This window comes from Mustela erminea, chromosome 21 (assembly GCF_009829155.1).
Source record: "Mustela erminea isolate mMusErm1 chromosome 21, mMusErm1.Pri, whole genome shotgun sequence".
Classification (NCBI taxonomy): Eukaryota; Metazoa; Chordata; class Mammalia; order Carnivora; family Mustelidae; genus Mustela; species Mustela erminea.
This window is the reverse complement of record NC_045634.1, coordinates 877811-902534: the sequence shown is the minus strand read 5'-3', so window position 1 is coordinate 902534 and position 24724 is coordinate 877811. Positions and strand designations below refer to the sequence as shown.

At 36.8% G+C, this 24724-nt stretch overlaps 1 protein-coding gene across 1 annotated transcript in view; it reads left to right on the top strand.

Moving 5' to 3' along the window:
• The window catches only part of PSD3 (pleckstrin and Sec7 domain containing 3), a 727165-nt gene that overhangs the window by 59127 nt on the left and 643314 nt on the right, over positions 1-24724 (top strand). The window contains exon 3 of the mRNA XM_032329159.1: positions 10489-10537. The gene's annotated coding sequence lies outside the window, so the exon portion shown is untranslated. The remainder of the gene's footprint in view (positions 1-10488; positions 10538-24724) is intronic.

Genomic DNA, 24724 nt, shown 5'->3' with positions numbered 1-24724 from the left:
CTCTTCTCTCTCTTGCCCTTCTCTGTGATCATGGCTCTCTCCCCTCTGCAGAGCTCAAGATCCATTTCTCTTCTAAACTATATCTCCACACTTCCTACTTTCTTCAGCATTGCCTCTTCTCTCCCTTTAGTTGTGGAGTTTGTTCTGTCAATCTTCAGGTTGATTTCTGGGTTATTTAGGATGATATGATCATTATCTAGTAGTGTTCATGGGACAAGATAAGTGTAGAGTCCTTCTACTCTTCTACTGCACCTTCCTCTACCTTAACAGACTCTTACCTATAGAGAACAAACTGATGGTTACCAGAGGAGAGGTGGCTGGGGGCATGGGTGAAATAGGTGATAGGGATTGGGGAGTGCACTTGTGATGAACAGAGGCTGTTGTATGAAATTGTTAAATCACTGGAAAGTACATCTGAAACTAATAGAACCCTGTATATTAACTATAGTGGGCTTAAAATAAAAAATCAAATGAGAATATTTTTAAAAAGTGTAGTCAGTTCCAAGTAAACCTATTGCCATAAGTCGTTTTCGAATTTTCCCTACCCACTTCTTCCACTTTGAAAGATGATGTAAATTCCAGAGTCTTGTCTAGCATCACAGTCAGGGCGGACCTAGCATTTGGGGAAAGTACAAGAGCTCTAGCTGTTCTCTGTCCTACAGTGGCACCTAGTGAGAAGAGCAATTTGTTTAGTCCTTGGGTGTGGACTTCTCTGCACCCTGGTGCTTGCATGGGTGAATTCATTGCTATTTCAGTATGGGCTATAGGACCCACACTCCTATCTCAACTAAGAGACACTTTTCATATGCCCTCAAATAAGACCACCGGCTTTTCTTTAAGTGCATGTCCCCATTTCTTTGTTTCTATCTACACTATCCCCTCTATTTGTAAAGGTATTCCCCACTCAATAATCTTGTCTCAGAACATTATCCAATCTTGAAAAAATTCGTAAGTTCTGGCCACAGTGGGCCCTTATGCCTGTATGACTGTGGTCCACCCTTGTGAAGTCACAAGTGTCCTCTTTGGTCCAGGCATATGTAAACTGTCCAGAATCTATAGGTACTTGTGCCCCAAAACTACTTTTACATTCAGTTTTTAGCTTGAACTCACCATAGGCAAGGTAAAAAAAATCTGACTGGGGTTATGACCAATACATATAAGAACAGAATCAAGAATCAAGAGGCCTACTCCCCAGTCCCATGGCTGCCACTTAACAAGCTGTGTGGGTGAATGAGTCTCTCAGCTTTTCTGTACCTGTGTTCCTCACCAGGATAATGATGGAGTGGGATTAAAGTAGTAAAGGCCTCTTCCAATATTAAAATCAGTGGAGACAGCTTTCTAATGGTCCCACCTCTCCTCTGAGCTCTTCCCTCAAGTGAACTTGTAAGTGTTACACTCCATGTAAGTGAACTTGATTTATGTTTTCACTGTGAAGCACATCTGTGCTCAGGGAAAAATAATTACCTCACTCTGGATGTGCTCTGTGGTTTGAGTGTGCTTTAAATAATTGAATGAGAGAGTGAAGAAAGAAAGAAAATGAAAGAGAAATTAGTTTACCTACAAAAAAATTAAAAAGAAAATATTTGTACACAACTGGAAATCTATAGTGTATTAGGGTTCATTCTGTGATATTAAATCAGCATATTAAATTACCTTCACCAATTTATTGGATTGTATATATACAATTGGATATATATGATATAATATATATAATTGTACATATATACAATTTAACATAATATCTTCATAATATCTTTTACTTTCAATCCATATACAATTGGATTTTCATCTTCTAAAATGACTGATTATGGAAATACCACCTCTTGCAAGAAGCTCTGTGATCCGTCTGAGTCAGAAATAATCTCTTTCAGGGGTGCTGGGTGGCTCAGTTGGTTAAGTGTCTGCCTTCAGCTCAGGTCATAGTCCCAGGGTCCTGGGATCAAGCCCCACATCAGGCTTCCTGTTCAACAGAGAGTCTGTTTCTCTCTCTCTCTCTCCCCCTCTGCCTCTCCCCTGCTTGTGCTCTCTCTCTCCAAAAAAACAAAACAAAACAAAACAAAACAAAGCAAAAAAAAACTTTAAAAAAGCAGAAAGAATATCTTTCTGCTCAAAACCTCTTACTATGTTTTATATCTGTCATGTCACTCACTACATATTTTGTATTTTGTTTATTGTGTCCTTTTGTATTTTACCTTCTAGTCTATAAGGGGCTCAACTATGAAAGAGACCAAGTTTTATATATTAGAAAATAACCACAGAATCTAATGCATGGTAGTGCTCAAAATATGTTTTTTCAATGAATAAAATGATAATTGCATTAGTCAGCTTTCACCATGATAAGATGTGTAAAACAAAAGAGCCAGTGGAATACAAACATTTATTTCTCTCTTAAAGGTCGGGGCCTGTCAGGTAATCGTGCTTTGGGCTGATGTTCACTTCAGTTCTGCTCCATGTGACCTTCCTCTGGGACTCACCTGAAAGAGATGCATTTTTTCTGGAATGCTCACTTCTATTGTTGGATAGTTAGAAGAAGGTTGGCAGAAAATCCAGAAGCTTCTTCAAACATCTATTTGGAAGTAGGAGTCACTACTTGCCACGCTACTATGCCAAAGCCAGTCACCCAAGCAAACCCAGCTTCACTGGGAAATACACTTCTCCTAGGTGGGACAGGTTCAGAAGTGACAGAATGTTTACCGAAAAATAATATAATTCACAACAAAGACAGTGAAGGATACAGAATGGAAAATAAGCAGTTGCACAGATCTTCAGTATTATGGCAATAGTATCACCACGCTAAGTAAGTGCATTCAAAAAGCTCTTTCACATTAATTTTCCATCCTTATATACTTTCTAGTTAGGAAGTTGTTGTATATAGCTCTAGCCTGGATGAAAAATATACATAGATGAAGTAAAATTCAGATAAGCTATAGAATAACATGCAGGTTTTCCCCCAGGAGACTAAGAATGAACAGTTCCTTTCTATTTCTGACCTAGGCTTAGAGGAAAAAATGGATAGAGCAGTCTTAATGAAGTTCACTAAGTGAAGAATTAATGAATTAATGAATAATTAATGAAGTCAATTTATAAGGTTTTTTGTCTTTTTGAGATATAATTTTGCATATCATAAAATTCACCTATTTAGAGTATATAATTCAATTCAATGGTTTTAATATATTGAAAGATGTGTGTGACCATCATCACATTCTAAATTTAGAGAATTTTCCTTCTCAAAAAGAAACAGGTACTGATTAGCATTCTCTGCTTATGACCCAACCCCTAACCTTAGGCAACTACTGACCTACTTTCTGTCTCATTAGATTTGCTCACTCTGAACATTTCATAGAAATTGAATCATATGGTATGTTTATACAACGGCTTTCTTTCACCTAGCATCTGTTTTCAAGGTTTATGCATGCTATATCAGTACTTCATCATTTTTCATGGCTGAATAGTATTCCATTGTGTGGCTATACTACATTTTGTTTATCTGTTTATCAGTTAATGAACATTTAGGTTGTTTTTACTTTTTGATTATTATAAACATTTGTGTATAGTTTTTTTTTTTTAAAAAAAGAACTTTTTTCTTTAAAGATTTAATTTATTCATTTGACAGAGAGAGAGGTCACAAGTAGGCAGAGAGGCAGGCAGAGAGAGGGGGAAGCAGGCTCCCTGAAGAGCAGAGAGCCCAGTGCGGGCCTCAATCCCAGGGCCCTGAGACCATGACCTGAGCCAAAGGCAGAGGCTTAACCCACCGAGCCACCCAGGCACTCTGTGTATAGGTTTTTGTGTGGACGTATGTTTTCATTTCTCTTGGGTACATATGAAGGAATAGAGTTGATGGTCAAATGGTAATTACATCAACTTTTTGAAGAACCACCCAAATGTTTTCTAAAGCCACAGCACCATTTTATATTTTAATCAGCAATGTATAGAGTTCCCAATTTTTCCACATCCTCACCAACATTTGTTATATCTGTCTTCTTGATTCTGACATCCTAGTGGTAGCTCATTGTGGTTTTGTTGTGCATTTTCTAAGTGACTAATGATGCTGAATACCTTTTCATGTGTTTATTGTCCATTCATATATCTTTTCTGAAGAAAAATCTACTGAAAGATGTTGCTCATTTTTAATTAGATTATTTGTTTCTTTACTATGGAATTCTTAGAGTTCTTTATATATTCTGGTTTTCAGTCCCTCATCCAATAAGTGATTTGCAAATATTTTCTTCTGTTCTATGGTTGTCTTTTTTTTTTTTTTTTTTTTTTTTTTTTGGCTTTCATGATGGTTTCATAGAATGAAGTGCTTTTGGCCTAGCTCTTAAACTTTACTCCTTTCATGCCAATGCATCTGCACTGCTTTAAGTGTAATAAGATGCTAGACTGAGTGCTGAAGACTATTACTTCACATATCTTGACTTCTCTGTTCATTTTGCCAGCAAAGGAAATTATATTAGCACTGGCTGAGACGACCTTCTTAAACAAACATGAACCCCACTTCCTCTTTTTGCGTACCAGTTACACTTGAATGAGCCTTCAACAACTGGGTGAGCCACGATTCAGTTGTGGCTTGAGTGGAAGCCCCTGGAACAATGTCTGCTCTCACTGAGGTAGAGCTCTTTCTGCCTTAACTGAAATTCAAGGTCATCAATACTTTTCAACTTAAAGAAGAAGCATCACTGCCAATTCTCCTCTGGGTCATATCACCATGAGAATTTGTTTTCTGTTGTATTAAGAATTATTTAACTCTTCACATTTAGTCTCAAATAATTTAATTTGGAAAGGCAGAGTGGACTTTGCATGGACTTTAAATCAAGCATCTCCCTTGGAATGGCACAGAGGTACTCAAGAGAGCTTCATTATTTCCAGTTAATGTTCCATGACCATGCCTGTGTATTCTCAATCCTCTGATCTAAAACTTAAAGATATGAAATAGCCTAATGGAAAATGCTAAACCCATAAATTTCCAAGCATGAATGTGACTTTCTAAACCTGAAATCCCTTGAGAGGCCTTTGTTTCCAATATGCAAGAAGGCTGTTGTGTGCAAAGCCTGCTTTTAGTTTCAGGCAGTCTTTCTGTTAGCAAATTGTAAGCTTGTGTAGAGCTATTACAGGTCAAATGTTCTTAAATTCATTAATAGAACTTACTGGAAGGCCAGAGAATTTAGAACAATTTATGGAGATTTCAGAGCTGTCAGATCTACTGTGGACAAAGTTAAAGATACTAGTTTCATCACCCTTGCTTCCCAATGTCCTCTTTTAATATATTGAAACTTATTTAAAAACATGAAGTTGTATGCAAATAACCAAACCCTGGGATAAGTGACAATCCTTATTGTCTTGGGTAGAATTTCCCAGAAGAGGTCTTGAGATAAAAATGGACTCCCAGGAGGTTTATTGGGTATGCTGTCAGGAACCATTCTCACAGGAAAGGGAAGGATGTGGGCTCACACTCTATTCTCACCATATGGGATGTGATCTTAACCCTACTTATAGGCTGAGGTAAATAGGTGAGGAAGGGTTAGGTTTTGATGGGGATACATACCCTGTGGGTGGAGGTCTCAACACTCTCTTCAAGTAAGGGGGCACACTGCTATTAATAGGGAGGGGGTAGCCCACTTCTATAGCCCCAGAGGGCTCAGAGAGTTAGGAATTTGAAGACTGAAAGAGAAGCTGAAATCAACTCAGATGTCCTTGGCTGGAAGTTTCATCTTTTTTGGAGGTCTGCTGTTCTCACAATTAGTTCCTAAGCCTGGTAACCTCCTTTCTCTATCTTCTCTATCTAGCATTTGAGACCCTATTGTATGGTATGCTTCAAAATGGTCCGCTTGCCTCCACATTTGGCTCTCATTTGCCTGTAAATTGCTTCCAGGTTTCCCTTATCTTTTCCAGAGTGTCAACCTATCTTATTAATAGCTACTGAATTACATTATAGTTACAACTTTCCAAACTGTGGACACATCTGGTACTTTATACCAGCTACTGCATGTCTTTCCATTGGTATACCATTTCAATTTGCTCCTGGTGAAAGTTTTAACAATCAGACCAAATATTAGTTTCCTATGGCTGTCATAATAAACTGGATGGCTTAAACAACAGAAATTTACTCGCTCATAGTTCTGGAGGATGCAAGTCTGAAATCAAGGTATCAGTCAAGCCATGCTTCTTCTGAATGCTTCAGGGGAGAATTCTTCCTTATGTGTCTGGTGGCTCCTGAAATCTCTTGGCTTACAGCTTTATAACTTCATACTTTATGCCTCCAACTTCCTTATTTCTCCCTGTCTTCTTGTTTCCCCTTTTCTCATAAGGATGTCAGTCATTGGATTTAAAGCAATCCTAAATCTAAGATAATTATATCTTGAAATCCTTAGCTAATTACATCTTCAAAGACCCTATTGTCTTTTTAAAAAAATGTTTTAATGTTTCAAGTCTTTATTTAAATTCTCACTAGTTAATTGTTAGGGTAATATTAACATGTAACACCCAGTGCTCATGGTAACAAGTGTACTCCTTAATACCCACACCCATTTAGCCCACTCCACACCCACCTCTCTCCATCGATTCTGTTTGTTCTCTATAGTTACCTGCCTCTCTTAGAGTTTGCCTCCCTCTCCTTTTTTTTCTTTCCCCTGTGTTCATCTGTATTGTTTCTTAAATTGCACATATGAGTGAAATAATATGGTATTTGTTCTTCTCTGACTGACTTATTTCACTTCGCATAATGCACTCTATTTCCATCCATCTCATTGCAAATGACAGGATTTCATTCTTTTCGATGGCTGCATAATATTCCACAGTGTGTGTGTGTGTGTGTGTGTGTGTGTGTGTGTGTGTGTGTATGTGTGTGTGTATGTATGTATATAAGTACATACCACATTTTTATCCATTCATCAGTCAATGAACATCTGGTCTCTTTCTACAATTTGGCTATTCTTGATAATGCTGCTATAAACACTGGACTGCATGTATCTCTTAAAATCAGTATTTTTTTATTGTTTGTTAAATACCTAGAAGTGAAATTGCTGGGTCATAGGGTAGTTTTATTTTTAACTTTTTGAAGAACCTCCATACTATTTTCCAGAGTGGCTGCACCAGCTTGCATTCCCACCAACGATGTAAGAGGGTTCTCTTTTCTCTTCACCAACCTCTGTTGTTTCCCATGTTAATTTTAACCATATTGACAGATGTGAGGTTATATCTCATTGTAACTTTGATTTGTGTTTCCCTGATGATGAGTGATACTGAACACCTTTTCATGTGCCTGTTAGGCATCTGGATGTCTTCTTTGGAAAAAATGTTGATGTCTTCTGCCCATTTCTTAACTGGATTATTTGTTTATTGGTGTTGAGTTTGATAAGTTCTTTATATATTTTGGATACTAACCTCCAATCAGATATGTCATTTACAAATATCTTTTCCCATTCTGTAAGCTGCCTTTTAGTTTTGTTGATTATTTCCTTCACTAGGCAGAAGCTCTTTGTCTTGCTGAAGTCCCAATAGTTCATTTTTGCTTTTGTTTCCCTTGCCTCCAGAGACATGTCTAGTAAGAAGTTGCTATGGATGATATCATAGAGGTTGCTGCTTGTGTTCTTCTCTAGGATTTTGATGGTTTTCTGTCTCACATTTAGGTCTTTCATCCATTTTGAATTTTTTTGTGTGTATGGTGTCAAAAAGTCAAAGACCTTATTTCCAAATAAGGTCACCTTTTGAGGTTCTGGATGGACAGGAACATTGTGATGGGGGAGAACACTATTTAATCCACTATAGGTAGCCAGTTTGGCCAGGGACTTTTTGTGCTTTATTTACCACTGATTAGGAGCTCCTCAGTCCTAGCCAGGTAGCAAGTGATTCATTTCCAAAACCTTGTATTACCTTTGTCATCCCACTCCTGATAACAAACTCATAGGTTGGATTCCCCAGGACACAGACCCTGAGTCAGAGCTCAGCCTGAAGAATGTTAATTAGGGAATGCTCTTGGTACCTGTGGAAGGGAAGAGGAAGTCAAGCTGCATCAGCCTCAACCAGTCACACAGGTTGACCTGTGGTCTGACCTGTCAGAGTCATCTGGGTTTGGGCCAAACTGGTTAGATGTTTATATACCCACCTCTGTTAGTCACTGGATATGAGAAACTATGGGAAAGGCTTGAGCTTGAATGAGGTGGTCCTTTGTAGTCATAAATACAACCAAATTGCTCATCCATATGTTTGAACCAATTTACTTTCTCATTAGCAACATGTGAGTCCCAGTTATATCACATTCTTGTTAAATTTGATGTCAGGCTCTAAAATTTTTGCCACTCTGATGGATATGATCCAGTTTGTTAGTTTAATTTACATTTTGTTTATTACCAGTAAATTTGAGCTCATCTCCTAAGTTGATTAACCATTCAGATTCCCCCCCACCTTTTTAAACTTTTTTTACTTTTTTTTTTTTTTTACCTTTTTTAACTTGCCTTTCATATTCTCCACCCATTTTCTATTTTTCTATTGCTTATATTTTTCTTACTGATTTTTAAGTGTTCTTATGTTCTGGATCCCAACTCTTTTGTATTCTATAGGTTGCAGACATTTTCTCCCAGTCTGTCTTTTATAGTGTCGTCTGTTATACAAGAGTTTTACATTTTAGTATACTCAAAAGTATTTATTGTCACCTTTGTTGATTGTACTTTTCTTTTCCCAAACCTGATGTTATAAAAGATATTTTCATTAATCTACTCTAAGATACAAAATTTTACTTTTTACATTTGTCTTTAATATACTTGAAATGTATTTTTGTGTATGATGTAAAGTTTTTACATGAATAACCCATTTTCATAAAGATAATAAGCAAAATACGTTTGAAGAATATTCTTAATTTTTGACTCAGGAGTTACATGATTAAGATTTATCCCAAAGAAAGGAACAGAGATGTGTGCAAAGATTTACTAGGATGATGACCACATCATTATTTACCATATGGAATAATTGCAGACAATTATGAATTTGATTACAGTTATGTAATGTTATATAGCTATAAAAATAACACATTTGAAGAAAATTAAGTGACTTTGAAATAAATTAATGATAGGGTCTCATGTAGAAAAAGCCAATTAAAACAGTTTATATGTATGGAATAAAAAAATCACAGGGATGGAAGGTACAGTATAGTCAATGTATCATAGTCAATGATACTGTAATAGCATTGTATGGTGACAGATGGTAGCTACACTTGTGGTGAGTATACAATATAGACTTGTCAAATCACTGTGTTGTACACCTGAAACTAATGTAACATTGTGTACCAACTATACCTCAATAAAAAGTCCAGTGTATAAGATCTAATATTATTTTGAAAGGAAAATGTAAATACACACAAAATAAGCTGAAAAATTATTTATTGAACCATTAATGGTTATTGTCTTTGGGTCATGAAATTAGGGATGGATGATTTTACTTAAGTTATTTTTTGACATCTATGTTTTCTACATTTAATATATTTCACTTTTTAATAAAAAATTGGAAGTTATTTTAAAATAATCATTCCAAGAATTAAGGTTGACAAAACATTCTTATGTGATTAATGAAGAATAAATAGTCTTTGTTACCTGGTACAGTGGTTAGAACAATAGAAAGCCCAAAATCTTAATGACAGGACTGAAGTCAAACACCCTGCCCTATGGTATTCCATATTTGTATGACCACATACCTGATCTGGGGTTCAGAAAATGTGATTACATTACACCTCAGGTTATAGGTGCATAGGCTTGTTCAAATGATATACACTTTCAAAGTGATATCATAACCATTTTTAATCCAGATTTATTTTAACACAAGTAGAAATAAATATTGTGATACAACAACTAAAATTTCATGAAGCAAATGTAGGGATTCTGGCAGTTATGAAAGACATTATCTTTTTTGAGAAGAGGCAGGAAGTTTCTTATTGCACAAAGGATGTCATATATGACTTGAAGACACTTTCTCCTGAGATTATGCAAGAAATAGGAAGTCTGGAATTTCTCCCAACACAGATAAACCACGTTTTCTCAAAAGTCAAATAAAACTTGTTTGGTTATAGCTTTCTTAGAGATGCTACTTTTTTTTCATCACCCTGCAAGACATAGATACAGGATGTTTTGTGGACAAAAAATTCTGGAAAAATTAGATTAATTTTTTTTGTATTTTGAAAAATTTAAAAAGCATTAAAAAGTAGTAAGATTAATTAAAAGATACATTGTATCCAGAGGTATAAACAAATGTTAACAACTGACTCTCCAGATGATTTGTAACATTTGCTGATTTCTGTGATGTAAATACTTCCACAGTGGCCAGCTTCATGCCATCATGGTGGTGTCATTGAAAGGGGAGTTGGGGAGAGATGCACAAAATTCACTCTTCCTGATTGTACCCAATAGCCGTAATTAACAAATATTAACGATTTTTGCATGACATTTTCCACAAAAGAAATAAAACATTATGAATAATTTTGAAGTCCTCCGTTTCTCTCCACAGATTCATCTCCATATCTGCCTTCTCCAGAGACACTACTATCAAGAATCTGGTATGTTTTCTTTCAGACTGCATTTTCATACCTTTGTTACAATATATATGCAGTCAAAACAATAACTATGCTTTGCATATTTTGAATTTTACCTAATACTATCATATTGTTCATATCCTTCAGCTTCTTTTTCTCTTACATTATGTTTATGAAGTTTATTCATATTGATTCATATAGATGTGGTTCATTTGTTTTAAATGCTGATTGTGCTCAATTATATGAAAATATCACAACTTATTTATCCATCCTCTTATTAATGGACTTTTAGGCTGTTTCCAATTTTTGTGAATACAAGTGATGTCATAACCACTCTAGATATGTCTCAATATGTAAAGTCACAATGCCTCAAAGTGAAACAAATTAGTTTCAGGGGATGGTTATTTTCTACTTTAGTAATATTGACAAATTGTTCCCTAAGTGGTTGTGTCAATTTATACTCCTGATAGAAATATATGACAATTTCTTTTCCATATTGCCAATTTTTACTATCACAAGATGTTTTTACTTCACAAGATATCGCCAAAACCTTAGAGTATGAAGTGATACCTTGTTTTAAGTTGCATTTCATAGATTATGGGTTAGGTTGAACATTGCATTAGCTAGGATAAAGTCCAAGCTGCTATAACAAATATCCCCTACACCCAAATATAGTAGTTTAAAAAAGAAAGACATTTCTTCCTTGCATAGCAATCTTGTGTTGTATAGTCCGGACTAGTAAGGTGGCTTGCAGCATGCAGTTATTCAGGGACATTTCCATTTGTTATACTGCCATCACTTAGGCTATCATCCTTTTCTTTGTGGTTAGTTAGGTTGTTGCCACATACCAACTTTTGAGGAAAGATTAGAGAATTTTGGGGAAAGCAATTTCTTATAGGCATGTAAGTCAGAAGCTACACACTTTTCTTCCACTCATGTTGCATTAGCACTACTTAGTTTTATAGATGCATCCTTAGGAGGATGCTGGGAAATGTAGTCCTTGGCTGGACAACCATGTGTCTAGTAGGAAGGAAAGACGGTGGGGACTAAACAGATGTTTTTTGAACTTTTAGGCTTTAAACAGATGTTTTTTGAACTTTTAGGGTCACCGTCCATGACCCAGGTGGCAATACATTTTGTCCATTTTTGTGTTGTTTGCTTTTTCTTATTTATCTAAAGGAATTCATTGTATATTCTAGTTTGCCTATTTACAATAAATTTAATCACTTAAAATGTACCAGTATACATACATCAATAAAGATACCTTAAAATATTCTATTATAAATTTAAAGGAACTATTTAAATAAGTCATGTCACATTCTTTTGATAAATTAAGATATCTTTTGTAAAGTGAACAATTCCCACCCATTCTAATTTTCTCTTTTCTGAAAATATGGAATCTTACCTACTCATTTTATTTAAAATGAGGTAGACCTATATACTCCATTGACTTCTTAAAAATCAAAGTTTTATGACAAGTTTTTAGGCTAATATAAGTTTCTCAAAATTAACATTTAGAAAAATGTCATTTCTTAGATTCAATTGAATGTACTAAACCTATAAAGGAACCTGACAACATGTATGATGTTGTGGCAATTTTCCTAACCACACTGAGTTTCAATTATCTCAGTTGAATTAAGGATGATATTATTTGCTCTACCTGCTATATGAGATTGTTATAAGGACCAAGGAAGATAATGTAGGGAAATGCTCTATAGAATCCAAAATTTATTTGTTACAAATAGGATTTGAGTAGCATGCATTAAATTTTATTTGAAGTCTCATAAATCTTGTTTCCAGTTCTACAGACATACTCTATATATTATCTACACATATAATCATACTCCATATCAGGGCCTGGCTTTTGACAGTCACTACCATCTCTGGGTGTGTGTGTAAGGGCAGGCTTACACAGCCATGTGGTTGAGCACATCTATGTGAGATAAGACTCTTTGAAAATTGCTTTTATTCAGAGGTGCTCCTTTTCTAATGGCAACCTAGGAAATGCTTTCCAGATGGTTTTCAAGCTGTTCTCAGCTAAACCACATCATTTCTAGTTGTGCCTTGGATTTTCTTTCTATCACTGACTCAGGTCAACCCAGCTTGTCATTTATCACTGTGTTCACTGAGGAAAATTCTCAGTTTCTTGGAATTTTGTGTCCATCCTGTCACACACAATTAAATCCCGTTGCAGTTAGGTGGAGAGCATGTAAATGGTGTCTCCCTATCTTAGCCTGATCCATCAGCTCCTCCTTCCAGTATCTCTGTGCCACCACAATTCTGCATGGCAGTCCTCAGGTGTGGCCAAGGAAAAAGAGGGCTGGTGGGGACAGAGAGGCAAAGAAACAAGAATGTGCTGAAATGTGAGTTTTGCTTAATTAGTGGTAAACCAATTTTAAAAAGTTGGAAGGAATTATATCAATATGTTGAAAAGGCGAGTATATAGTAGAAGTCTCATTATTTTATTACTATATTTGAATTTCCTTTTAAAATTAGGACAATGGTGTTCTGGTGATGAAATGCAGAACAATTATTTTATGCTCTGTAGCTTACACCTGCAGATGTTAGGTATACTCAGTGGGAAATAAAATGAGAACCTAGGTGATTATGTGGTGGCCAAGATGAGGGAATTAGCCAAGTGATGGTCTCTGCCTTCCTTTCTACCCAAAATGGAGTTAACATTCATTTACTTATTAACCATTTACTGAGGCACTCCTATATATTAAGAGCTATCTTTGGCGCTGGGACATGGCAGAGGTGAAAAAAGTAGAGGTCCTGCTCTCATGAAGCTTGAATGGTAGGGCATGGAGGGGTTTAAAGGGCAAGACTTAGACAAAGAGGCACATGATAATGAAAATAAATAAATAAATACAAGCATATCAGTGGCAAATGCTATGTAAAGATTTTAATGAGTGATGTGGAAGAGATTGGGGTTATCAAAAAAGATCTTTCTGAAAATGTTAATGAGTAAGCTGGGATCTGAATGATAAGAAGCAAATCGTGTAAAATCAGGTGGGAAGAACACATAGCTGGAAGTCTCAGCTAATGCAAAGGACCAAAAGTAGGGCCAAATTTAACAAGTCCCAGTTGGGACAAAGAAGAGGACCAACGGGCATGTAGTGAGATGATGAGGGCAGATAGCAAGGAGGTGGTAGGTACGTAAGTTAGATCATGAAGATCTCTCACAAGTCCAGGGGTTTAGTCCAGATGAGGTCATTTTGGGGAACTTCTGTGGCAACGAATCAGGTATCAGGTAACTGCCACGTCTAGAAAGTTTATCTGGGTTGGTCCAAGGACAGTCTGTAGGGGTAAAGGGCAGACATTGGGAAGATGGAAGTCATTACAGAGACAGTATCAAGCCCTGAAAGAATATTCTAGTAGGTATTGAGTGAATTGGTGGTGGTCTAGGTGATGGAAAGGAAACACCAGAACAAGGTAGGACAGAAATACATCCTCTAGGTAAAGATTTGGTAGGGCTACAATGGCTCTTAACCAATGCAAGCATCCCATAAGTACCAGTTCAGCCCCTCGTATCCCATACTACAGACACAAGGCAGCAAACAGGCTCCCAAACCCACTTGCTTATGTGTGGGAGCTCCAAATGTACTGAAAGGTCTGACTTTGTTGGCTAACATCCACACCAGGTCCAAGCCTAAACTTGGCAGATCATTTTGGTAGGGGCAGGGAAAGTGTAACTTTACAGTACTAGAGCAGACAAAACGACAACCAAGAGGGAAAGAATTTTGCTTTTAAAGATTCAGGATCAAATTCAAGGTTTAGCACCTTTGAGTTTGGGCACCACTCAAGCCAACCAAGGCTTTCAAGATTTTTTTGACACTGTAAGACAACCATCTGGTAAAGGAACAAAGGTAAAATTTCACTGTGAATAAGACTTGATTATGCATCCCGCAGGGAGATATGCCCTGGATTAGGTCAGACACAAGTTGAGGCTTTATATGTCAAGAGATATCTCAGGATAGCAGAAATTGTCCCTGCTTCAAAGGTGGCACACCACATCTAACAACAAGTTCCTTAATTTTTGTAGCCAGGAACATCTCCTGATAGCCTGAAACCCCACACTCTTCTTAGTAGACCATCCTGTCTTCTGAGTAAACACATTCCTAAACTTTCTATTTATTGTAGTAAAATTAGACCATAATCATGAGGAATTGAAATGAAGCATATTTCATAGAGATAATACATAATATTGAATTAAAATGTGTGTGCCTGATAATACACTTGAGTGTAGATAATACACTTGACTATGTACATCACATGAGGATCTTTCTACAAAAAGTTAACAACAAAATCATTTTTTTCCTATTAGAAGCTTTCATTTCTTGGTGCCTGACTATCTTCTAGGCCCTGTGCTGTGTACATTTTACATGATTTCATGTCACCTCTAGTACGCTACTATTTCTAACTAAAAGTATTATATTCAAGGAATCTCAGGGTTTGGAGGGTTGTCTGATCTGACTTATATCATTTGACCTATAGAAGCTTTTCCATTAATGTAATTTTCTTCACCTCATGGGACTTGGGTAATCACTTATTTGTACTTCTCTCACTCTCTTTTTAAAAAATTTTATTTATTTATTTGATGAGACAGTAAGAGAGCACAAGCAGGGGGAGGAGGCAGAGGGAGAGGGAGAAACAGACTCCTCACTGAGCAAGGAGCTCCTCACAGGGCTCAATCCCAGGACCCTAGAATCATGACCTCAGCCAAAGGCAGAAGCTTAACCAACTGGTCACCCAGGTGCCCCTGTACGTCTCTCTTTTTGAGGGGAGGATGAGGTCAACAGTTAATTAACTAAACGAAGTGCTTGTATCATAGATATTAGAGAAAGAAGGACCTTATGAGGCTTGAGCTAGCCTTCTGCCTTCAGATGATTATGCACAGGAAGGCAGGAGAGGTTAAATCATCTTTTAATGCCACACAGCTAAAAAAATGACAGAATGAAAACTACAGTCCTGATCTTCTGGTAAGATCTTGTCACCCGGGTGCCTGGGTGGCTCAGTCAGTTAAGTGTCTGCCTTAGGTGAGTCATGATCACAGGGTCCTGGGATTGAGCCCCATGTGGGGCTCCCTGCTCAGTGGAGAGCTTGTTTCTCCCTCTCCTCTGCCCCTCCCCCACTTGAGCACTCTATCTCAAATACATAAATAAAATCTTAAAAAAAAAAAAAAAAGATCCTCTTACTTATTAAGGTTGCCCTCCTCCAGTCCCGTCCATGGGACTGGAAGAGATTATGCTGAGTGAAATAAGTCAAGCAGAGACAGTCAATTGTCGTATGGCTTCACTTACTCATAGAGCATAAGGAATAACTTGGAGGACACTGGGAGATGGAGAGGAGAAGTGAGCTGGGGGGAAATCAGATGGGGAGACAAACCATGAGAGACCGTGGACTCTGAGAAACAAACTGAGGGTTCTGTAGGGGAAGGGGATGGGGGTTGGATGAGCCTGGTGGTGGGTATTATGGAGGGCACGTATTGCATGGAGCACTGGGTGTGGTGCATAAACAATGAATTCTGGAACCTTGAAAAGAAATAAAACAAAATGGAAAAAAAAGCTGAAAATTAAAAAAAAAAAAAGAAAGAAAAGAAAAAGAAAAAAGAAAAAAAAGATCTTCCTCTCCTAAGCTGAGCTTCCTTGTGAAAACAGAGTTAATGTTTGTTGAGATATGGCACATTTGTGCCATTGGTTCTCCTTGACAAATTGCACTTCCAAAATATAGAGTGAAGAGGTGAGGGTAGAACAAAAAATGGCTACTGCAAATGGTATATTGTACTTCTAACTGGCCAACTTGGAAGAATTTAGGAAAGGCGAAAAACTAAAATCTGTAGCTCAGAATAAGCACTACCCCAAGCAATAAGATCATAACCTTATCCCAGCCCAAGCTGTAACAACATTCTACCCAGAAGATGAAACAAATATGCCTCCCTCCTGCCCACCTCCTCTACTCAAGCATGTCTGTTTCGTTCCATCCCTCCTATCTGCAGATGTCCCAAACCTCAGGAAAGCCAGAGGATGCAGTACAGGATTAAGAAGGGAAGGTGCTAAGGGGAACTTTCTGAAGTGTTTTTTTAAAATGCAGAAATGGTAATTAGCATAAGGAATGCTCCTGTGTGTGTGTGTGTGTGTGTACACATGCTTTGTTGGATGCTAGTGCTCTTCCTGGTGACTGTGCCTGAATGCTGATTTTCTCCAACCCACTAATGAGATTTCCTGCATGGCAGAGAAATAGCCTCTCAGTCCATGAAAGGAGCCAGTCCCAGACAAATCTCTGGAAACACAGAAAGGTCTAAACAAACATAGACCAGACGTTGATGGACTGCAGATGTTGACATTCCCAGGAAAATGAGAAGAAAAAGGAATATTTGGGGAGAAGGAGCAGCATCTTTTGAAAGAGAGGCAAAAGCAAAGTAATACATTAAAAGACCAAGAATTGGCAGGAAAATTATCTTGTAACATACATAACCATGTCAACCAGAACATGTCAAGAAGTGATTCTGGAAGCAATAGCAAAAACATGGAGCTTTAGCAGAGGATAAAGAATCCAATCAAAGCATGAAGCTTGCTCACATCCAAGCTGTGAAACTATAATCTCCCTAGGAAAGAGGGATAGAGGCTCACATTGCACTCACCCTAGCATGATTTGTTTATAGATGAATTATATATCTGTAATCAAGCATATAGATTTAACTGAAATGTTTAGCCACAATATTATACATACCTTGTTTGTTGAATTACACTTGAGTGACCCCTTTGCATTTAAAATGCTGTTAGGGAACTGGGTAGTCAAGGTGTGGTGGGGACAAGAGGAAGAGAGGTGGAGAGGTCTAAGAATAAGCAGTATTTTACATAACAAAAGACAATCCTAGATGGGGGCTCTCTCTACATTTACTTACTTGTTGGAAAGAGGGTTATGTTGGAGTTAATGTTCTCAAGTGGAAGTTTCATCAACAGATTTGAGGGTGTGCTGGTGGACTGAGTCAGTGAGTGAGTCAAATCCCTGCTCCACCCAGGAGCAAAATGACAATAGTGTCTTTCAGGGCATAGGTGTGAGTCATGCTTGAGCATCAACCTCTGCAATGCAACACCATGACATCACCTTTACAACCTACCATTTGGCCCACAGAACAGCTGTGGAAGCAGTGATTGAATCTGAATCAAATTCAACTCTATTAAGTTAACCTTTGCAAGGTCAACATCTGCACTTACTTTTTGGCCAGCCAGCAATCTAGAAAATGAGTGTAGATGACTTGGTTAATGAAGCTTTAATAATAGAAATCTGGGTCCTGATTAAATTTTGTGTAGCATGTCTTTGTGGATGCTAGTAGATCTTGCAGGGTTTCTCAGAGTTGTCAATTATATATCAAAAATTATAACAGCAAATGCTCTTTTAAAAAGCATCCTATAGATAATTAGCATTAAATATGTATATGAACAACTTTGTGTAAATATACATATATATCTATATATACATTTACATACATATACATGTTATAAGTACTTAAAGCTCTTGTATCTGTATATATATATGGATACATAAGCATACCTCTGTGTGTGTGTGTGTGTATATACACAAAGTTCTTCACTGTAGCATTTTTTATTGCAACAATAAATACAATAATAAATGCTCAACAAGAAGATATTTTTAATTAGATTATGGCCCATATATACAGCAGGATGTTATGGAGGTGTTGACAAGAAAAAAAAAGGTGTATTAGTACAAATGATGTTATTACAAGCTATTATGAAAGAAAGATATGTGATAGAAAAAAATATGCAGTAGAGTCCCATTTATGTAAGAAAAAAGGATATATATAAATATAAACGTATATTAAGCCTTAGACAGTCTTTGAAAAAATGGAGCAAAATAGCTATTAAGTGGGTTAGGCTCTGGAAAGAGATTTATGGGCAGATGAAGGTAGAGAGGTGTGAGGGACAATTTTTTTTGTTAAAATGAGTTTATTTCTTAATGTACCTTCTAAAATACAACAAACATTAAAGAAAGACAAAATAATTGCATCCAATATTCAGAGGCCAAGCTGTCATTACTAAGATACTGGCTGCTGAATATATGCTGTAAAAATGGTTCCAAGTTTCCACGCATAAGGATTCAAGTGCTCCCAAAGCAATTTCACTGTTAATGTTTTTATTCTACCATGTTTCTCTTTAGCACCAGTTTCAAGGAAATGGGGCATTCTCTTTCTAGGTATTTTCTCTCTCAATTATTCAGACAATCATTGATCTAATAACAAAAGGAAGCTATCAGTGATACTGTGTGCCAGATATTACTCATACTTGATAAATTGCATGCTCAAGGGAATAGGAAAAGAAGTGCACCAACAAAAATAGAATATAATTCACGTTGATTAAAACAATATGTGCCAAATAGTTCTTTTTGCGGGAGAGGGAAAATAACAACATATATTAAGAAATCTAACCAGTGAACATAGGAGATCATGGCCCTCATAGGTTTTAGTTATTCAGTGGACTTTTCTCAATTGTTTTTTTCACATTAGGCATTATGCTGAGAATGAGTAGTGGGACACTATAGTGAAAGGAACAGACAAGTTAATTTTAGTATATGTGCTGCCGAAGCGAGCACAGGAACAGACAAGTTAAAACAGTAATTACAATGCAATGGAATAAGTGGTAAAGTGGAGGTCAAGGGGAAAATACATTTAGGCAAATGCAAAACAGCATATAGACATGAAAGAATGAGGAATTGAAGGCAAGGCAAGACACTGCTCTTCTTGGGTGTTGAGGACAAATATCTCAAACTGTCTATTCAACATGTCCACTTGGATATCTAATAAGCATCTCAAACTTAATACACCCCAACTGAGCTTCTTATTCCTCCACTCTCCACCTCCACCAGCATCTCCGTGGTCTTCCGCTTCTTAGTTTAGAGCAACCACATCCTTCAGCTGCTCAAGCCAAATGCATGGGAGTCACTGTTGAATCTTCTCTATGCTCCATATACACAGTCTCAGCAAGTCTTTCTGGACCCCCTGAAAGGATCTAGAACCTGATCACAACTTGCCAGCTCTGTTGCTTCCTTCCTGGACCAAGCCCACCATCTCTGGCAGCATTGTGCCACTTCAACATACCTGCATAGCAGACAGAGTGATCTGTTTGTATAGTGAGACAGATCATGTACTTGTCCAGACCAAACCCCACCTTGGTTCTCATCACACTCTGAGTGAAAAGCTAAAGTCCTCACTGTGATTGGTCAAGGTCCTGAATAATCTGACACTTCCCCTCTCATCAGAGAGGCTTGAGAAGGACTTACCTCCCTCACTTTCTCTTGTTGCCCTCCTCTCTCCACCCACAGGAGTCCAGCTCTTTCCCCAGCGTCACCCAGGCATGCCTGTTCTACCCCTCTAGTTTTTATTCAATGACCCTTTTCAGTAAGTCTTTCTAATCCCCCTACATAAATTACAACCTCTACTCTCATACTCAAATCTTTTTTTCAATTTCTCGTATCACATGTACTATCAAACACACCTTATATTCTATGTATTTTGTTTATTATTGGGTTTTTTTCTTTATTATCTACCATCTAAAATCCATCTCCAGAATATAAGTTCCAGATCGATAGAGATTTTTGTTTGTTTGCTTTTGTTCACTGTTGTATCCTTAGAACCTAGAATATATTTGGAATATTATAGACTCTCTATAAATATTTACAAAATTCATGAATGAATGAGTGTGGTGAATGAGGTATGAAATGATCAAAGTTGAGACTGAAGGGATACACAAGCGCCCAGCTCTTAAAGGTGCCAAGGTAAGAACTTTGAAACTCATCAAACAATAAAACACCACAGGAGCAAAAGAGGTTGTTATACCATGTGTGTCTGTGTATGATATATAAATACATATACAGTATAAAGAACGCAATGGGAGGGAGAGAGATAGGAAAAGCGCATCAACAAAGGATTTGACAAAGGATTTGAATAGACATTTCTCCAAAAAGGTATCCAAATGGCCAAAAAGCACGTTAAAATATGCTCAACACTATCAGTCAATGGGGAAATGCAAATCAAAACTGCAATGAACTATCACCTCACTAGGATGACTATAACCAAAAAGAGAAGTAATGACAGGTGTTGATGAGGCTGTGGAAAAATTGGAACTCTCATACATTCCTGCTGAGATTGTAAAATGGTACAGCTAGTGTAGAAAACAGTTTGGCATTTGTTCAAAAAGTTAAGTATATAATTATCATATGACTCAGCAATTGTGGCTTGATAATTCATTTCTTCTTGAAACTGAATAATATTCCATTGTATAGAGGTCTTAAAATTTGCCTATTTACCTATTGAAGAACATCTCTGTTGCTTCCAACTTTTGATAATTATGAATAAAGATTCTATAAACATTCATGTGCAGGTTTTTGTATTGGCATAAGTTTGCAACTCATTTGGGTAAATGTCAAAGAGTGTGATGGCTGGATCATACGGTAGGCTATGTTTAGCTTTGTAAGAAATTGCTAAACTGCCTTCTGAAGTGGTTGTACCATCTTTACAGAATTCTCATCAGCAGTTAATGAGTGTTCCTGCTGTTCTACATCCTCACCAGTATTTGGTGTCAGCAGTGTTTTGGATTTTAACCATTCTAACAGCTGTAGAGTTTGTTTTAATTTGTAATATCCTGGGGCACCTGGATGGCTCAGTTTGTTGGGTGTCTGCCTTTGGCTCAGATCATGAACCCAGGATCCTGGGATTGAGCCCCGAGTCAAGGTCTCTGTTCGGTGGAGAGCCTGCTTCTCCCTCTCTCACAGCCCACCCCCCCTGCTTGTGCCCTCTCTCTCAAATAAATAAATGAAATCATTAAAAAAATAATTTGTAATTTTCCTGATGAAAGCATTGATGAAAAATGTTGGATATTTTGGATGCTTATTTATCATCTTTATATTTATATTAGAGTATTATATAATAAGTTTTCAGTGTCTCCAATCTAAGTATGAATTGCTTTTTTTCTTTTTTTCTTTCTTTCTTTTTTTTTTTTTTTTAGTCTTCTCACATTTCTAACCTTAGATTCCAGTTCATATTGGGAAAAGTGAATTTAAGGAAGTTAAGAACAGACTGTTTCTAGTACAACTGCTATCTGGTATAGGAAATCACTCACTCATGTAACATGTAAAAATTTACTCCTAGCATGAGATTGATTATAAAGCCCAGAAGTCAGTCAGTTTGCATTTTCTCCTGGAAGATAACACTATTGGCTTTTACTACTTTCCTTCCAGGTCATATATTCTAACTTAATTTAATGGTATTTAAACATGACCAAAGACAAAGATTAGAAACTCAGAGCTACCTTTGGGTTTTCCTTCTGTTTCACCTTGCACTTTAATATAGCTATTATACCTTATGAATTCTACTTTAAAATGTTTCTGGAATCAGTGTCATTTTCTTCATCCTCACTGAAAAATATTCCAATAACTTTTAAACTTTTTATTCCCTGCTATAGAGGCCTGATGTGGCAGCCAGAGGCTTCCTATTGTGATCAGAGATCTAAGAGCCCCATTTCTGCTTCACCAGACTACCTTCAATTTTTGTCTGTTTTATATATTGGATTTCACATAGACTTAATTTTTTTTCCAGAGTCCTCCAAGCACAAGCAACCAAAAAAAAATTTTTTTTAAATGAACCTTATCAAAATTAAAACCTTATGTGGATCGAAATACAGAACCATAAAATGAACACAATAGTAGAAAATATTTGCCAATTACGTATTTGATAAGAGTCTTATAACCAGACTATATGAAAAAACTCTTCAACACAATAAAAATAAGACAAATATTCCAATTTTTAAATGGACTCAGCAATTCCACTCCCCGGTATATATCCAAGAGAATTAAAAACATATGTTCACACAAAAACCTGTACATAAATTTTCATAGCAGCAATATTTCAAAATATCCCCAAGTGGAAACAACCCACATGTCCATCATCTGATAATGGATAAACAGAAGATGGCATAACCATACAATGGAATGTTATTCAGCTGTGTAAAGGAATGAAGTACTGATTCATGCTACAACATGGGTGAACCTTGAAAACATCATACTAAGTGAAAAAGCCAGACACAAAAGACCACATATTGTATGATTCATTTATATGAAATACCTAAAGTGGACAAATACGGAGAGAGAGAGTAAAGTAGTGGTTGCTAGTAGATGGCTAGATGGGAGAATAGTGAGTGACTGCTAACAGGTTTGGAGGTTCTTTTTGGAGTCATGAAAATGTTCTGGAATTAGATAGTAGCGACAGTTGCACAACATTGTGGATATACTGAAACCATTGGATGTACTAAAAAAAAAAAAACACTTTAAAATGGTGAATTTCATGTTATATGAATTATATCCCAAATAAACATTGCAAAAAAAAAAAATATGGTGTCTTCTAGAAACTATTATCTGGAGCTTTAGAGACAACTTTGTGATCCAGAAAATAAACAGATGGATAAAGGAGACTCTTGTGGATTTCTGCTGAGGAGGAATTTGTGAAGAATTCTTACTGCCAGACTGAGTGTCCCTCCCAGAGAAGCAGGGCTGGGCTTAGTTCTCAGGTCACCGTACTCGCAGGGTAACTGCTATTGTGTGCAAAGTTTGAAAGCGCAATTGTTCAAACTGAGTGAACACAATGCTGGTGGGGCACATGAAAGCCCACAAGAAATTATACATTGGCCAGTTTAAGGGCTGCTAACCAAATGCCCTTAGCCTGAGGTAGGGTAGAACTTTTATATGTTCTTGTAAAAGTCAGGTAGAAATGCAACTAACTACTAGAAATAAGGAAACAATGACAAAACTAATAACACCGTTATAACTATAAAAGCCCATAGGTTTCATACATCATGGGAAAATAATCTATTGATGCATTGAATGTTTTTTCTCTCATCTCCTGTGGAGTTTAGGATAGGTGATCCAATCAAACCAGCATGCGTTTGAATTCATTTCCAAAAGAAGAACACAGAGGTATAAGATTTGAGTTCAATGGCCAAAGACAAATTTTTTTTTAAACATATGAGCCAATTAAAAGCTCATTACCCAGAAATACATCTGGTGGTATATGTCTTGGGAGGAAATCGTCTAACCAAACTTTTCTTGAAGCCACTCCCAGAACAATAAGAGAGATAGAGAAGCAGTGCAAGACCCAGGCGCCAAGTGGTTGTTGAGGCAAACCTGCCATAAGATAGAAGAACTTGGAGGAAAAGAATTCAAGCGTGGTTCTCAACATACCAGTCTGCTATACATGGAGAAGTCTCCAAGTGTCAACTTCCTTAGGAGACCTGGGATTGTTGAGGCGCCCTGACTGGTAGGTAGCCTTGTCTGGATTTTCAAGTTAAGACCAAGATGACCCAGGCAGGCAGGAGGGATGAAGCGGTCCCAAAGAGACTGACATGTGGAAATTCCCTGTAGTGCACAAGTTTGAAAGATACCTTATATCCTGTGGGTTCTGTAGGCTGACAATACTAGAGTTTTTATTTTAAACTAAAGCAGTAGTATTCAAAAGCAAATAGTAATTTGACAGATATTTGACTGTAATCACTGCATATTGTAAGCTATATATAGAATTACATATTTAACTCCCTCTCAAAGAGAGAGAAATGGATAGAAGGATTTTTTTTTAAGACAAGGAGAGGATGCATCCTTTTGATTAGTTTTCTCATGTTCTGTCATCGTGCAAAATGAAATTTAGGTCCGAAGGGCAGTAAGTAGTCACAAATATGCAACATCCATCTGGAGTGGTACATGAGTAGTCACTAAGGAAACGATTTCAAAAAGGAAACCATAAATGCCTTCACCAAAGCCGGGTAATTAGAAGTGTTAAAGAAACAGTGTAGGATTTTTTTTTTTCCTGGTTAAGGTAAATCAGATCTAATTATATTTTAGTTGTTAATTCCTACCCAAGTTGTTGAAATCTTTCATGAAAATGAATTAAACCAATAATTCTCACTAGGAAATTTGAGAACATTCAAGCTCTCTCAATGTTGTGTAGTTTCTTAAAATAATTTATAATCTTAACAGGAGTATAATATCTTCATATATTATTTTCTTCTCATAACTCATGGGATTCTTTTTCTCTTGATAGTTATACTATATAGATCTTATAGATCCTTTTTCTGTTTTAGTAAGTTTAAAGAAGGCAGATTTAATTACTTCAATTTCATATAGGCTTCCAAACACAGACTGACCCTC